Consider the following 15,451-nt stretch of genomic DNA (forward strand, 5'->3'; position numbering starts at 1 on the left):
GTTGCAGAGCAGAGTGCCTATTTGTAGGTATCACTTAGGCAGCGCTTCGAGACATTCTGAATGATTGGTAGAGTCTGTGACCAGAAGTCTGAGACTACGCTGTACTGTGCTCCAAGTGCGGCGTTCGAGTGCGGCATTCAGCGTTGAGCTTTCAGCGTTCAGAGTTCTGCGGTGCGCCGGGACCCGCCAAGACCCACACGCAGCTGAAAACAGGAGCGGTAACGCATCCCGTACTCCGCTTCCCGCTGCTGCCGCCTTGCCCCCTGCTTGGATCATCGCCGTGCGGACCCCCGGTGGCAGAGAGGGCGGAGGTGCCGGGTCCGCAGTTGCTCTCGAGCTCAGCGAGTGTCCTGAGGTGAAGGCAGCCGGAAAGGGGCTGAAGAGCAAAGAACAAAATAAAATGCTGAGGCTTTGAGGCCCGAGCCTAGCAGCCATCAAGGAAGCTCTGACAGCACCTGCCTCGGCGAAGATTGAACCAGAGCTGGAGTACTTGACAGAGGTGACCGAGGTGAGCAGAGGGACAGGGGAGGGAGGGTCAAGTACACCAAGGCCTGTCCCGAGCTCCACACCAAGCACCCCGCTTACCCCTGAGCCCGGGACCCGAGCTGCGCAACGTCTTTTCCCTCTAACTCTAATAAGTTCCAATAAGCAAAGAGGATAGGCTGAGCTCCCGCCAACTCCTTAATCAATTGAAGCAATTCCTGTCCACGTTTTTCCATCCCAGCTGCAAGCAGTAACAGCAAGGTGTAGCGAGGCGAGGCAGAGGCGGAGGAGGTTTGTAAGCGTGAGCAGTGCGAGGAGAGCGGCTGCGCCCGAAGCAGAAGCGCAGAAGAGACCCGGAGAGAGACAGAACAAGGAGTAAATAACCCAGTTCCTGTAGGATTATTTTTGGGTACGTCTCCTCAAAAGGTTGCTTGGCATTGTTGTCTTAGAGACCGTCTGCTGAGTCACACTCTAGAAAACGGCACTTTTGACCTGAATATTTGACGAGTCAGAAAGCTGTCGGAGATCCTCCTATCGAGACACTCAGAATACCAGTGGCTCCCGGGCAGCCACGCTAGCCCCAGTCCCCTCCGTATGCACTCTCCGGCGGCTTGCTCTGTGTATCAGCTGATCCAAGCGACTCCTGCCTGTTTACGGTAGTCGTTCGTGAGTGGTTGCACAGGAATCCCAGCTCTGCTCCTGCATTCAGGGAGTGAGTCACAGCCCAGTCAGTCACTCCAACACGGACGCTTTTGCTGAGCAATGGCGAATGAAAAACGGGAGTGAGAGTTCACAACTGCAAACCCGATGGAATTGCGCGCAGTGCTAGCGAGGCTTCATTAAATGGCGGAGGGACAAGCTCCGTCTTTTTTTCGGATTTGGGGGCGTGTTCGGTGGGCGTGGCCTAAAAGTGGAAAGAAGAATGCCGAACACACCTCCAAATCCGAAAAGGACGAAGCCTATTTGGAGTAACGGCTCTCTCCTCCAATGGCTGGCCTCCATTTAGGAAGCCAGCCAATGGGAGAGAGCCAAAATTAGAGGCGGGATGAAGAGCCCCTCTAAGAAAGATAAGATCTTGCTACTTCCGGTTCTGACGAACCGGATAGTACCGAGACCTAAAAACCAATATGTGTTTTTAAATTGTTGACCTGAGACACCGAACTCAAATGTTCTATCTGCTCCCAGTTGGAACATACACTTGTAAGATGTTGCTAGGCATCTCCAATGCTAACCTATGGGAGAGATAGGCCTTGCTATAGTGAAACATTTGTTAGCAGTTTTTCACTACCAGGACATGTAAAACTTAAAAGCACATGTCCTACATTTTAAATACACCACACCCTGCCCATGGGGCTACCTTGGTCCAACCTTGGGGGTGTCTTACATATAATAAAAGGGATGGTTTGGGTCTGGCAAGTGGGTGAACTTGCCAGGTGGACATGGCAGTTTAAAACTGCACAGACAGGCTCTGTGGTGGCAGGCCTGAGAAAGGTTTGAAGGGCTACTTGTGCATGTTACCATCAGTGCTGCAGGCCCACTAGTTCTGTTTCATTTATAGGCCCTGGGCACATGTAGTGCACTGTAAAAGGTACTTGTTTGTAAATCAAATGTGCCAACCATGGGAAACCAAACACACCATGGTTTATAGGAGAGAGCATATGCACTTTAACACTGTTTAGCAGCGGTAAAGTGCCAAGAGTCCTAAAGCCAACAAAAAGAGGGTCAGAAAAATAGGATGAAGGCAAAACGTTTGGGTATAACCCTGCAAAAAGGGCCATGTCCAACCATTCAGATGACATTTCTTATGATCATGAAAATAATTTTGATTTCACTGTTTAATGAACCAAGACATGTCAAAGCCTGTGTGCATATCAAGTTGAAAAAATACAAAATAAGTAGTTTTGGATTCCTGCACAGGACATGTCACAGCCTTTGTGCATATCAAGTTGAAAAATTAAAAATAAGTAGTTTTGGAATCCTGCACAGAAACATGTTGGTTACTTTTCTCCCTGTGAAACAGCAACAAAAAGCCATTTGCGTGCAGCCAACCAGAAACAGTTTGGAAGAAAGGAAGGTATGCTATTTAATTTAGGAAAGACGCCAATGAATGTTGGCAATATTGCTATTAAAAGGAAAATGCCCTTTGAACTGGAGCACAGATTTTGTTTACATAAGGATCATGAACTTTAAAAGACCTGAGGTTGTGGAAAATCTGAATGTCATTTTGTTCACAGATGGCAGAGATAGATGTTCTCCTTATCCCTAACTGAGGGATATCGGTGATAATAGTGACTTAGGCAAATCACTTTTTTGACACTTGCTTTATAGAAGTTTGCTTGTAGTCAGGTGGCCTTTCTGCCAGAATGGCATGGTGTTTCTTTACCCTCGTATTCAACATTAGAACTGCAGCTCGGTAGCAATGTGTTCTCAAGTTACATTAGTCTTCCATTCCATTCTTCTTATTTTGGAAAGACACCCAGTGAGTCATGACAGGAAATTAAGGCGAGAGAATAGTGGAAGTTGTTAAAGGAGAGACGAGCCGCACAACAAAGGAAAAAGGAAGCAGGGTTCGGCGGCGCAGTGCAATTGAATTTGTAACCTTTATCAAGTTTCATGTCAAATCACCTTGCGTGAAAGAAAGGAGCACGCATAGTTTACCTATGAAATAATAAAAAGCTTTACTACAAATACTGCACGTTTTTTGTAGTCACTGATTTATTCAGAACAGCGCGTTATGAAGGGTCAGGGAATGTGACACCAAAACAGGTGCTTGGACTGGACCTACAGAACGTGGTAAACTTGGCATACATAAGCAGTGCCTGCCACAAGTTCCTGCAGAAAAGATTCATTAGTGTCCTGCTCTGCTCTGCAACTCGGCATTAAGCTTGCTTAATCTCCACAACGCCCCCCCCCCCCGCGGCGGGATGCCTGGCTTTCACCTTGGGGATGCCCTGTAGGGGCTATCTCACAGGGAAAAGCCAGGACGGGTTCCCAAGGCAAGCACGGAGATACCCCTTCGGGGGTCGATTCTGGCGCTATATAAGAAACATAATAATATTAATAATAAATGCACCTGTCAATTTTCCAAAATGGAACACAAACTGGGCTTAGTCCTCCTTCTTATGTCTGGCTTGACAGTGTAGGGGTGTACCGGACTTATTGTTGTTGATGCTTTAAAATAGTCAGAGAGTGGACTTTGGCTTCACCCTGGGGATTATTATGCATTTATTCCATACTAGAGAGATGAGGCTTCACTGGTGGAAGTCGAGCAGTTCCCCCACCTCTATGTGGGAAGTAGAAACCACAGGGTTCATAGGGCAGGAACATAGTCGGTTAACCACATTCCAAAAAAGGAACCCGTGAGATAGTGCCCGAAGAACTGTTATGTGACATTCATCTTGCCCTGGGGCTTTATTTCTGTTACCTATTGGAGGCCATTTCTTCACTTTCATCTCAGAAAGTAAAATATGCTTAGTTTGTTTTTATAAACCTGCTCCTAAAAACTTATTATAAAATAATAGTCTACAACAAACATTTAAATATATTGAGAACTTCTGTTTTTTTCGGCAATAACTGTTTTATGATTTCTTGCTTCATTGTGTTAAGGCTGTCTTCATCTGCATCTGTTATTTTTTGTACCACACAATGCTTTGGGATACATGTAGCTGTGACTGGCTATATTTAGCGCATCAGACATTGCGTCAGAGGTGGTAACAGGACTCTTGAGTTAAGACACTTGGTATGAGACTTCAACTGAACTTGTCTGTAACCAGAGGATGAACTCTAAAGAAATGTATATGACTGTGTCCGAGGGATGAACTCTGCATGTATATGTAAATGATGTTATTTGTTCTCAGAGTCTTGAATGGACTCCAGCTTTAATTACTGTGAAGTTTGAGGGGTGTGGTCAGGAGTAGCTATTCCCGTAAAATATTGGGCTAAGCTAGATGTACGTAGCTTAGTGTTTTTCGTTTATTGAGAATTCTTGTGAATTGCTATTTGGTAATTGCAAACACTAATGTACAAAAGTGTGTTTTACAAATTCTGGGATTCCCAGTGGGTCGCAAATAGACCTACCTCTTGAATAATAATGAGGTAGATCTCAGTTTGCAACCCATTGAGAATCGTAAAAAATCAAGGGGATGGTGACCTACTGGGGTCAGCAAACCACCATGCCATGGACTGTTTTTGAATAAAGAAGCAATCTTTATTATTGAAATGCAGCCTGTTTTCCTGAAAGAAAAACTGGATGCGTTTAAAAAAAGAAAAGTTTTCCGTTTCATTTTTTAAGAGTAAGCATTGGTCTCTGGGACCACTTCCTGCTCTTCAAAAATATATTTTTTTCATTCTCAAATGGGAAGTGGCCCCACAGGGGGCCCTTTCCTATTGTGAATGGCTTATCACCACTTTGAGTTAGTGTAAAAAATGTGCATGTTTTGCTACCACATTTCGGTTGCAAAACATTTGTACATAGCAATGCGAATCAGTATTTGGAAGGGTCACCCTAAACATGCCCCTTCCAAATAGTGATTCGTAATCCCAAATTGCAATTCGGTAACTGGTAAATTAGACTATTTACTTTTGAAAATGCCTTTTTGCTTTCACAAATGGCCCAATTCTGCAAAGCGGCCCGTTTGCGAACACAAAAATCTTCACACATCTGGCCCTTAGTTTTATAATGCTAAGTAGTTATATTAAATATTAAATTTCCATAGGAAATGCATTTATTGGTTTGCTTGTATCTTTGGTGCTGGTTGACGAATCTTCTTTAACCTTTCCAAAATAAGTTTTTTGTCACCTCAACTCCTTCTTGGCAAGTTTTTGCATGATTCATCAGGCATGGGCTGAAAAAATAGGGGGACGTCTCATAGAGCATTTTCTCCATTTATTTATTCATAGGAACTTTAGACACTGCTACAACCCAAACGGCTAAATAGATTTACACCAAATTTGGTGGTAAACTAGAACCTGGTCTAGAAAGTGTGTTGTTTTGTGATTTGGTGTAAATCTGTACAGTAGTTTTTGAGCAATTACTGTTCAAAAGGTCTGCATATAACTCACTGAGGAGAATCTGCGAGCTGACAGTTCTCATGGTGAGATCTAATTAGCTGCAATAATTTCAACAAGGATGTGGTGGCAGCCATCTTAGGACTTAAGACTCAGTACCAAGTCCTAAAAATAAACTACCCAGTCGGTAGTTAAAGTTAATATCGTGTTCCCATAATAAATGTATTTATTGGTTTGCTTTTATCTTTGGTGCTGGTTGAAAATCTTCACTAACCTTTCCAAAATATATATTTTTTTAAAACCTCTGCTCCTTCATGTCAAATTTTGACATGATTCATCATGCAGAGGCTGAGAAAAAGGTGGAGGTCTCATAATGCATTTTCCTATTCATTTTTTCCATAGGAACGTTAGACAAAGCTACAGCCCAAATGGCTGGCGGGAAGCTAGATCCTGGTCAGAAAGAGTGTTTTTTGTGATTTGGTGTAAATCTGTTCAGTAGTTATTGAGCAGTTAATGTTTAAAAGATTTGCATATAACCCGCTGTGAAGAATCTGCGGATCGACAGATCTCACGGTGAGATATGATTGGCTACCATCATTTCAACAAGGATGTGGCGGCAGTCATCATAGGACTTGGAACTCAGTACCGAGTCCTAAAAAAAACCCTAGGCCTGGTGGTGGTGTCTCCAAAATTGTTTTTCTTAACATGCTTTTTCTTTACATTTGCCACGAATTCTCAGAGGATCTGCAAATTTGAATAAAATAACAAAAAAAGCTACTCTTAAAACATCACCCCCGGGTGGGCTAGGGTCTGAGAGGCGTTGCAAAGTATTTCTTTTGGGTGCGCGTGGTCCCCTCCTTGAGTCTCTGTGAGGCCACTAGACCCTTATCCCCTGGGGTCAATGTGTAAAATAAGGGGAGGAGGTGAGTGGACCCTTCCTGAGCCTTAGTTAGCCGAGGGACCATACCCCAGGGGCAAAATTCCATAAAAAAGGGAAGAGGGACATTCAGCCCCTTTCCTTGCACCTTAATAGGCCTGTGGACTCCATCTTTGTGGCCAAATTCCATAAAAAAGAAAAGGGTGTCACACAAACCACTTCCCGAGCCTTACAAGGCACCAGGGTCAGTACTAGTTTGGGGAGGGGGGCTGTGCACCTTATTTCCCCTAACTTAGAAAAAAATGCCCCAGGTCATCACCTATTGTTCTCTCACTCACACATGTCCACAATGAGACACATAGAAAACTTAAAATATTTATTGAAATTAATTTGCTCTATCCTGCAAAAACTGTGCTTCAAGTAGGAGACATACAAGTCAAACACGTCATTAGCACAATTAATAAACTTTACACAATGAAAAGCCCTGTCAAAGTGTATGACAAATTAGCCTATACCTAGCCTAAACCTACCCTTACTACATGAATGCAATATTATGCTAAATATCTCAGGGATTAGTGCCGGACCCCATACCTGAGAGTCATAATCAGTAGGTCTACATTTCAGGCTCGTAGCTCATTCGTCTCAGGACCTTTTCTTTCCATGCCTCCTTGCGCTCTGTTTTTAGAACTGCAAGTCTTTGCTCATATGACAAGACTTGTTCTGTTTGAAAAACAGCAGATTGATTTCTCTATTATGTCTAATTGTTAGTGTCTGCCCACAGAGAAAAACAGGCCACAATCTTATTTGGCCTTGGATGATGTACAGACTGAAACACAGCAGAAGAACAGAATAATAAAACATGTGCTTATTTCGAAAATATCAGTGTAGCACAAAAATAAGTGTGTGCATAACATGTACAAAGCAAAAGCCTCCTATTATATGTGTAATTAGGCTAACATAAGGAAAAAACTACAGAGGCCCTGTATAGGGGACTCATGACACCCTCCCTTTGGTCTGGGCAATAATATCACGACAAATTAGTAAATACTAAAAGACATAACATAAGCAGACTCAAAGTCTCATTTGAAAAAGAATGCATATAAATGCGATAAGAAGTCACTTATTAGGTACATTTCTAAAAAAGTTGCAGAATTTAAAAAGTGTCAGAGGTAGCCACAGTGTTAGCCACAAATTCAAAAGCAAGTGAATACAGAACAGATTCCCTCTCTGCAGATGATGATAGGTTCAAATCCCAATTCACAAGTTCAATAGAATAGACATGATGCTAAATCTCAACGGATGCTGAGAAAACATTCAGGCAGCCATCATCCATGTTATTAGAGCCAGAATTCAGCATTCTATGTTCCATTGCACTCATCTCCTCAGGAAGGGGTGGGTCATAGCCCACATTCTGAAGAAGATGTAGTCCCAAGGCACATCTTTGATATAGGTTGATAATGGGCTCAACAGGTCTATGTCCACGGGAGCCAGCGTCGGCAGAGCCAGGCAAATATCCAGTGCCCATTCACCAGGGGTAGTGAAATACAGGTTGCACACAGGTAAACCAGGCAGGTCGGAATGATAATGACCAATCAAGGTCCAGTTCCCAGAGCATGTGGATTACTAAGAATCTTAAAATGTGCTTACAACACAAATGAAGCGTTGGCAGCTCTAGTGGGCTTGCAAATGAAACATCCATTGCAAAGGAACAAAAATAGGACCAAAATGCCGCAAATGAGGAATAAGAGCAGCTGGACTCCTCCGAACATGTTGGAGAAAAGAGAATGGATAAAAGCGGGTATTATTCCAAAGATGGTTTGGAACCAACTGACCAAGCTAGAACTGACAACTTTAAAACAAATGGCCAAGGTCGGCCGTATTAGGTGCATACAAATATGGTGTGCCAATACGCCAAAATGTAATAGGAGGTTTGATTTCAACAAGGTCTCTATCTCACTTAATGTCCATGCAACATGTAATTCAAAAGTTTCAGGAGCAGGTGTTAGTGCTTTTTGAAACAATAGTGCTTTGAGTCTGCTTAGCTTGTTGAAATCTGCCTTCAAAGTAGGAATGGAAGGCAATAACTAGCTATCTATGACTCCCTTCATGGGGGGAAACAGGACATTATTGCAACAGGTGACGAGCTGGGAAATGGACAGCATGTAGGGGATCCCAGCTCGGATTCCACAGTAGTCCTGATCACTAAGCATTAAATAATTCCATTTGAGAGAACTGTAACAAGGAGGAGTATTACAGGGCTGGTGTTCCCTTTTGATAACACGCTAAATTTTCTACAGATGCATTACATGCACAGTGGATTGTCACGTCTTTGCAAACACGTGAATGTCTGACAGAAGAGTCACATTCCTCTCCAGTATGGAAAACTTCCTTATTGGTACGTTCACAACAATATGAAAATGGGAGTGACCATAATTCAGAAATGAAGATGCCTCCTAGGGGTTCATAGCTACCATCTGGGAAATGTTTCATGCAAGCCGTGAATTGAAATGTTGAGATCGGCAAAGATAGTACACTGTATGTTAACCAGACAACAAAAGGTGTTTCATGTATTGTAAATGGGAGTTGTAAAACCCGGATGACTAGGTTTGTGTTATTTACACATGTAAGTGACATGTGGTAAGTAATTCAGATTGCAATGATCGGAGTGTGTCAGCAGATTTTAATGTCCAAAGTGAGGCAGAAAATCAGGTTGGATCAATTCATAGAGCATTTTTACGCATTGTGCATAATCAGGAATGTAGGTTCTGCCAAAGTTAAGAAATCCTAACAGTGACTTCAATTTCTTCAATCTATTTGGAGGTTGCAATTGTGCACATTTCTCAAAAAATGAGGTGCAGGACTCTTAATCTCATTTGTAAATTCATCTCCTAAGAAAAGAAAGCTGAGAAATGCAATACGCTATTTCTTAAAGTTACATTTGTATCCAAAGGCAGTGAGCCCTAAAATGATGCAGTCCACTCTGGCTAAATGTGAATTTAACTCAATCAATCAACGATTGTAGAGCACGGCATACGACCCGTGAGGGTATCCAGGTGCTGTGGGGGCGCTCGCTGTTGGAAGTTGTCATTCGAACATCCAAGTTTTAAATAATAATAATAATGTGGTTTATAAAGTGCACAGCTACCTCTGACGGAGGTGTCCCGGCACTGGATTGCAGATTCACAGTGAGGAAAACCAGGACGGATATACAGAATTTTAAAAAGCCAAGTTTTTAGTGCCCTGTTAGTGCCCTCCTAAAGGTCTGTTCTGGCCTTTAGGCCATCTCTGAACTTCTGTAGGCTGGGTGCAGTCCGGAGGAGGTGGAGTGGTAGGCCATTCCAGGTCCTGGCAGCCAGGTAGAAAAAGGTGCAGCCCCTACTTCTGCTTTTGTGGAAGCAGGGTGTGGGGGCGAGGCAGCAGAGCATAGTTCTTTGCCGGGTTAGTAGAAGTTCAAGCATGGGTTGAAGTAGGCTGGTCCTTTGTTGTATAGGGCCTTGTAGGCGTGTGTAAGCAATTTGACCTGGCACTTGTTTTTGGATGGGAAGCCGGTGGAGCGCTCTGAGCATGGGGTTGATGTGGGCTGTTCTCTGGAGGTCAAGGATGAGCCTGGCTTCAGCGTTTTAAATGGTTTGCAATCTGCTCAGTAGTTGTGAGGTGATGCTCATGTAGAGAGAGTTTCTGTAGTCCAGATGGCTGGTGATGAGGGTTTGGGTGAAGGTGTATCTGGTGTTTGTAGTGATTGACTCCGGGTAGCCGTGATGAGTTTCAGAAGGATTTATTCAGGAAAGTATAAATGTACAAAGGTGAGTGATACAAGCATCCACCAGGAGTAGCCAGCATGCTGCTCGGCCACTCAACTGTGACTTCGCTAACAGATTCTCAACATTCTGAACAGCATCATCACAGCAACATTCCACTGGTGGTAAAATAGCATTGTATATACTAGAGCAGGATACAACAGTGTTGATGGGGAGCCATTCGAATATTTTCTGGCGCATGTCGAGGGTGAGAAAGTAGGCAAAGGAGACAGCATGTATCTGCTTCTTCATGGTGAGCCTGTTAATGAGTATGATGCTGAGGTTTCTGGCGTGGTCTGTGGGAGAAGGCAAGGGGCCCAGTTCCGCTGGCCACAAGGAGTCTTCCCATGGGGAGGTGTTTGTCCAAAAGATGAGCACCTCTGTTTTGTCAGTGTTAAGTTTGAGGCATTTGTTTTGTATCGGGGTGGCTACACTGGCCATGCACCTGTGGAAACTGGTTTTGGTGTTAGTGGGGTTTGAAGATAGGGAGAGCTGAGTGTTATCAGCATTTGATATATTGTTTAGACCATAGGATTTGACCAGCGTGGCCAGGGGGGGCCATGAATGTGTTAAACAGGGTTGGACTCTGTGAAGACCATTGGGGCTCGTAGCAGATGATCCGATGCGGCTCGTGGTGGGAGTGCTGCGGGGCAGTGAGGTGGGGCGGGGGACGGGCAGGGTGGGGGGTAGTAAACTCCGGCATGCTTTATCTGAATTGTATTAAAACTTTAGTCTTGCTGTCCAAACAAACATAAAACATATACACCACATACATTGTGTGTAAGACTGATATACATTTAAAACAACATACAAAAATGTTAAATCACAGAATTATTTAGCGAAGTCAACTGTATATACAATAATCTAATCGGTACATCAATTGATTCGTGGGTCCTAGTAGATTTTGTATAGTTGATTCATAAAAGAAAGGATTGTGTCGACGTTTCGACCCTGGGGGGGCGATGCGCTGACTGTGCGCATCAGGGGCGGGTCTTCATCAGGACTGTGCAGATGTGGGACAGCCTTCTGCGAACCTCGGCTCCTCTTGGATACCTGGTCCTGTATAAGAAATATTTGCTGGTCCGCCGACTCAGCCAATATCTGGATAATCCTTAGATCTCTGCATTGATTAATCATACAGCTTGGTAAGATGGATATAGCGTTGTTTTCTCAATTTGGGAATCGTGAAAAACAGCGTCTAGCTTCTTCCCCTCCTTAACTTGGACAGCAAGACTAAAGTTTTAATACAATTCAGATAAAGCATGACTAAAACTCTGCTATAACTTACATTGTGGTCAGTGTGTTTTGTGCATATTGGTATAAGTACCATTGTCATTGTACCCTCACAGGGACAGATGATTGTAAATAACACAAAAAGGAAATATTATATCACTGTGTATTTCGGTCCGACAGAACCATTATTTTCTGTTTTTATACCCACCCAGGTTCTGAGGGTTACAGGCTCACCCCATTACATTTAATAGGGTTAGGAGAAGGCTGGACGCTGGAGGGGGAAGAGCATAAATTTAGGCGGAAATCAGAAAGCACAATTAGGAAAAATATGTAATGTTGCAAAACAGGGGAAAGAGTCACAATTGGCAGGAGAGAAGGTCACAAATAGGCGGCAGAAAAAGAAGGTAATGGAGGTAATGGAGGCAAACAGGAGGCAAACGTTTTATTAGGCAGGAGGAAAACAAGGTTTATGGAGGCAAAAGGAGGCTAATAGGTTACGTTTTGGCAGGAAAAAAGACAGTTTATGGAGGCGAAAGTTTAAGTTTAGGCGGGAAAAAAGGACTGTTTATGGAGGCAAATAGGTTACCTTTAGGCAGGAAGAAGGCCTGTTTATGGAGGCAAAAAGGAGGCAAAAGGTTGAGTTTAGGTAGGAAAAAAAGCCTGTTTTTGGAGGCAAAAGGTTTAGTTTAGGCGGGAAAAAGACTGTTTATGGAGGCAATAAGAAGGCAAAAGGTTAGGTACCTGTGTGTGCAGTTTTAAACTGCCATGTCCACTTAGCAAGTACACCTACTAGCCAGACCCAGACCTACACTTGTATTACATGTCAGGCACCCCTTAAGGCAGGATCTAGGCAGCCCCCTGGGCAGGGCACATTGTACTTAAAAGGTAGAACATGTGCTTTTAAGTTTTAAGTGCCCTGGTAGTGGAAAACGTCTAAATTTGTTTTTCACTATAGCAAGGTCTATTTCTCACATAGGTTAGCATTGGAACTGCCTCGTAACACTTCTCAAGTGTATCTTCCAATTGGGAGACAGTAGAAAATTTGATTTTGGTGTCTTTGGACTTCGAATGTAAAAACACATATTTTAGTGAAATTGGTTTTTAAATTGTAGGTCTGTAAATGCCACTTCTAAAAAGTTGGCATTTTCTTACTTTTAATCCATGAAAAGTGGAGAGCAATTGCGCCCCATTCCCAATCGCACAGTGATATCCTTCAATGCCCAACAGAGTCCATTTAGAACTTTAACCATCCAATTTATTCTGTTTTACCCCATATTTCCAAGAAACGTTTATTCATGACTTTCTCAATCCACATGCTAGAGTTAATTTTTTCCCGTAGCTTCAAATGCTAAAGATATGCCTATCCAAGCCTTTTTCTCTAGAACATAGGGAATACATCATTCATCCTCAGTAGTCATCTTCGCATTAAACCCAATTCATTTTGGGCTTGATAGCCTTTCATCAGGGGAACCTACAAAATCAAATTAAAACCACCATTTGTTATTTCACTCAGTGTGAACACACACTATCAACGCAATTTTTCTTGTTCCTTGATGCAAAACATTTACACTGCGTATTATAAAATCAACTCCTAAAACCCTCCTTATCCATCGCCCATTTCTCACACCCAGTGTTGGCTCTCACTTATCCCCTACCCACCATCCAATTAATCAACAATCACCTCACTCAATGTATCCTAATTTTACTAAATAAACCCCCCATTTAATTTAGTAGTTACCCTTGATGAAGGGCTATCGAGACTGAAAAGCATTGGGTTTAACGCGAAGATGACTTTTCAGAATGAATGATGTATTCTCTACGTGCTAGATAAAAAGCCCTGGATAGGCATATCTTTAGCATTTGAAGCTACGGGAAAAATGTGAAGCCTTGCATGTGGATTGAGAAAGTCATGAATAAACGTTTCATGGAAATATAGAGAAAAACAGAATAAAATGGATGATTCAAATTCTAAATGGAGTCTGTTGAGTATTGAAGGACATCGCTGTGCGACCGGGAATGGGGCACAAGTGCTCTCCATTTTTCTTGGATTTATATGTGCATGCTAATGGGGCAGAGCATGGACCCAGTCTGCACGCAGCAGAATATCAGTTAGCCTGGAGCAATTATGAACATAGAATGCACACCATAGTTCTTATTCATTCATTCATTTATACAGACATTTAAAGTATTTTCTCACTTTAAAGAATTCTGTGCCTCTGCCTGTCCCTAGAACACATGCCTGCGTTGAATGACAGTTGGGCTTTGTGAATTCACTCTAGACCGGGGATACTCAAGGTACGGCCCAGGGCAGCATGCGACACTCCTGACCTTTAATTGCGGCCCACCTAGTGACCAGCAGCTGTGGGCTGCTGTTCACTTGACAGATGAGAAACATTGAGAAAGCTGTGAAAAAGGCATAAATAAAGATATCCTGGTGTAATATTTTGTAAATCAGCCACCAGATGAGTATCTTTTTCCTTCTCACGTTTTACATTAGAAGTTAATGCATTGTCTTTAATTCTTGGTTTAAGGGAATAGAGTGTCGGAGGCAGACAGAAGTCATGTGAAGGCTCGGTGTGTTGTCAATATTGTGAATCTAATTTGCATCCCCCTACTTGCATAGGTGCGGCCTTGGGCATGCTAAAGACAGTACTTTGTAGCCCCTGGGGAAATGTTTAAGAGTTCCCATTCTCGAGACAGTCACACACAAATGGAGCTGAGGTGTACCTTGCGTATCCTGATAGCCCTTCATCGGGCTAATGTGTCTTCCTGAGCTGAAGTGGTGTGAGGAGTTGACTTTTGCACCTGAATAGGGCTGTGCCTGTCCACTTCACAAAGAGTTGCATACCCCCTTGTAGTGTGTCTGGAGCCAGGGCTAGGAAGGGCAGGGTCTTGTGTACTACACAGACCTTTCTTTGAAGTCTCCCTACTTTAAAGGCTAAAACGAGTATAAATACTGGACCTCTGACACTAAATACTCAGAACACTTCTCGACTGAGGACATTCTGTCAGGAAGAAGAGCTGTTGTACTGCCAGGAAGGACTGCTACTTTGCTTTCCTGTGTTGACCTGCTGTCTGATGCTTCTTGCCTGGGGGTGAGAGGACTGGACTTTGCTCTCTGCATCCTGCTTCCAAAGTTTCTACAAAGGCTTGAGTTGAGCTTTCTTCCTGTTGGAAGTCTCAGGACCATAATGACTTAATCTGCAGCACTTGGGCTGCTCTGCTGAGAGCCCTACCCTGCCAAGTGGTGCCAAATCCATTTCCTGGGCCCTAGGAAGTGAGTTTGCTGTGCTTAAAGAGAAGAAACCAGCACCTTGACTTTGAGTGTGACTTCAGAGCTGGCACTGCTCTTCAACACTGTGCCGCTGCCTGCACTGGAGCAATGGTCTCCTCTCAATTCAATGACTGTGAATTGCAATGCAGGCCCCAATGCCGCTGCAGCACCTCCGAACAGCTGCCAAAGTGTGAGTCTCGAGCACTGCATCACCAAAGTCTGTGACGCCTGCCTCTGACTCCGTGAAGCAATGGTGGCCCATGGTGGGCCGTCAACACTGCAAAGTTGACGCCTTGTTGCTTGACCCTCGACATTTCAGTGACCCTGAATTGCCAGCGGAACTGATGCCTCGCCGCCAACACTCAATCACTTCCCCTGCACCCTACAAAATCCCTGAGTGTCAGTGGCTCGGCTATTCTGCACCGCCTCCAGGAACCGATGCCTCACTTGCTTCAGTGATGCCTCACCTCTGTTGTGCAACGCACCATCTTCAGGGGCAACAACCTCCATAGCAGTGAAGAACTGGTGCTGCATCCGCCTCAGCGATGTCTTATCTCCCCATCACCTTGCAATGTCTTTGTTTGTCAATGTTTTCAATGTACTGTAGCCAGAGTCTTTATGACTCCATAGCCAGCCCTGGCTCCATCGTGATTGGCCCGGGCTTGTGGATTCGACTCAGTCAAGCATGTCATGATAGCACCAACCGGATGTGTTCGTAAGCATTATAATTGTATTTAATATTGAAAAATTAATATCTTGACTTGGGTATGGTTGTTTTTT

At 43.7% G+C, this 15,451-nt stretch overlaps 1 protein-coding gene across 14 annotated transcripts in view; it reads left to right on the top strand.

The window, feature by feature from the left end:
- NRCAM (neuronal cell adhesion molecule) overlaps positions 1-15,451 on the top strand; it is a 967,670-nt gene that overhangs the window by 409,537 nt on the left and 542,682 nt on the right. The window lies entirely within an intron of this gene.

This window comes from Lissotriton vulgaris, chromosome 1_1 (assembly GCF_964263255.1).
Source record: "Lissotriton vulgaris chromosome 1_1, aLisVul1.2, whole genome shotgun sequence".
In the NCBI taxonomy this organism is placed as follows: domain Eukaryota; kingdom Metazoa; phylum Chordata; class Amphibia; order Caudata; family Salamandridae; genus Lissotriton; species Lissotriton vulgaris.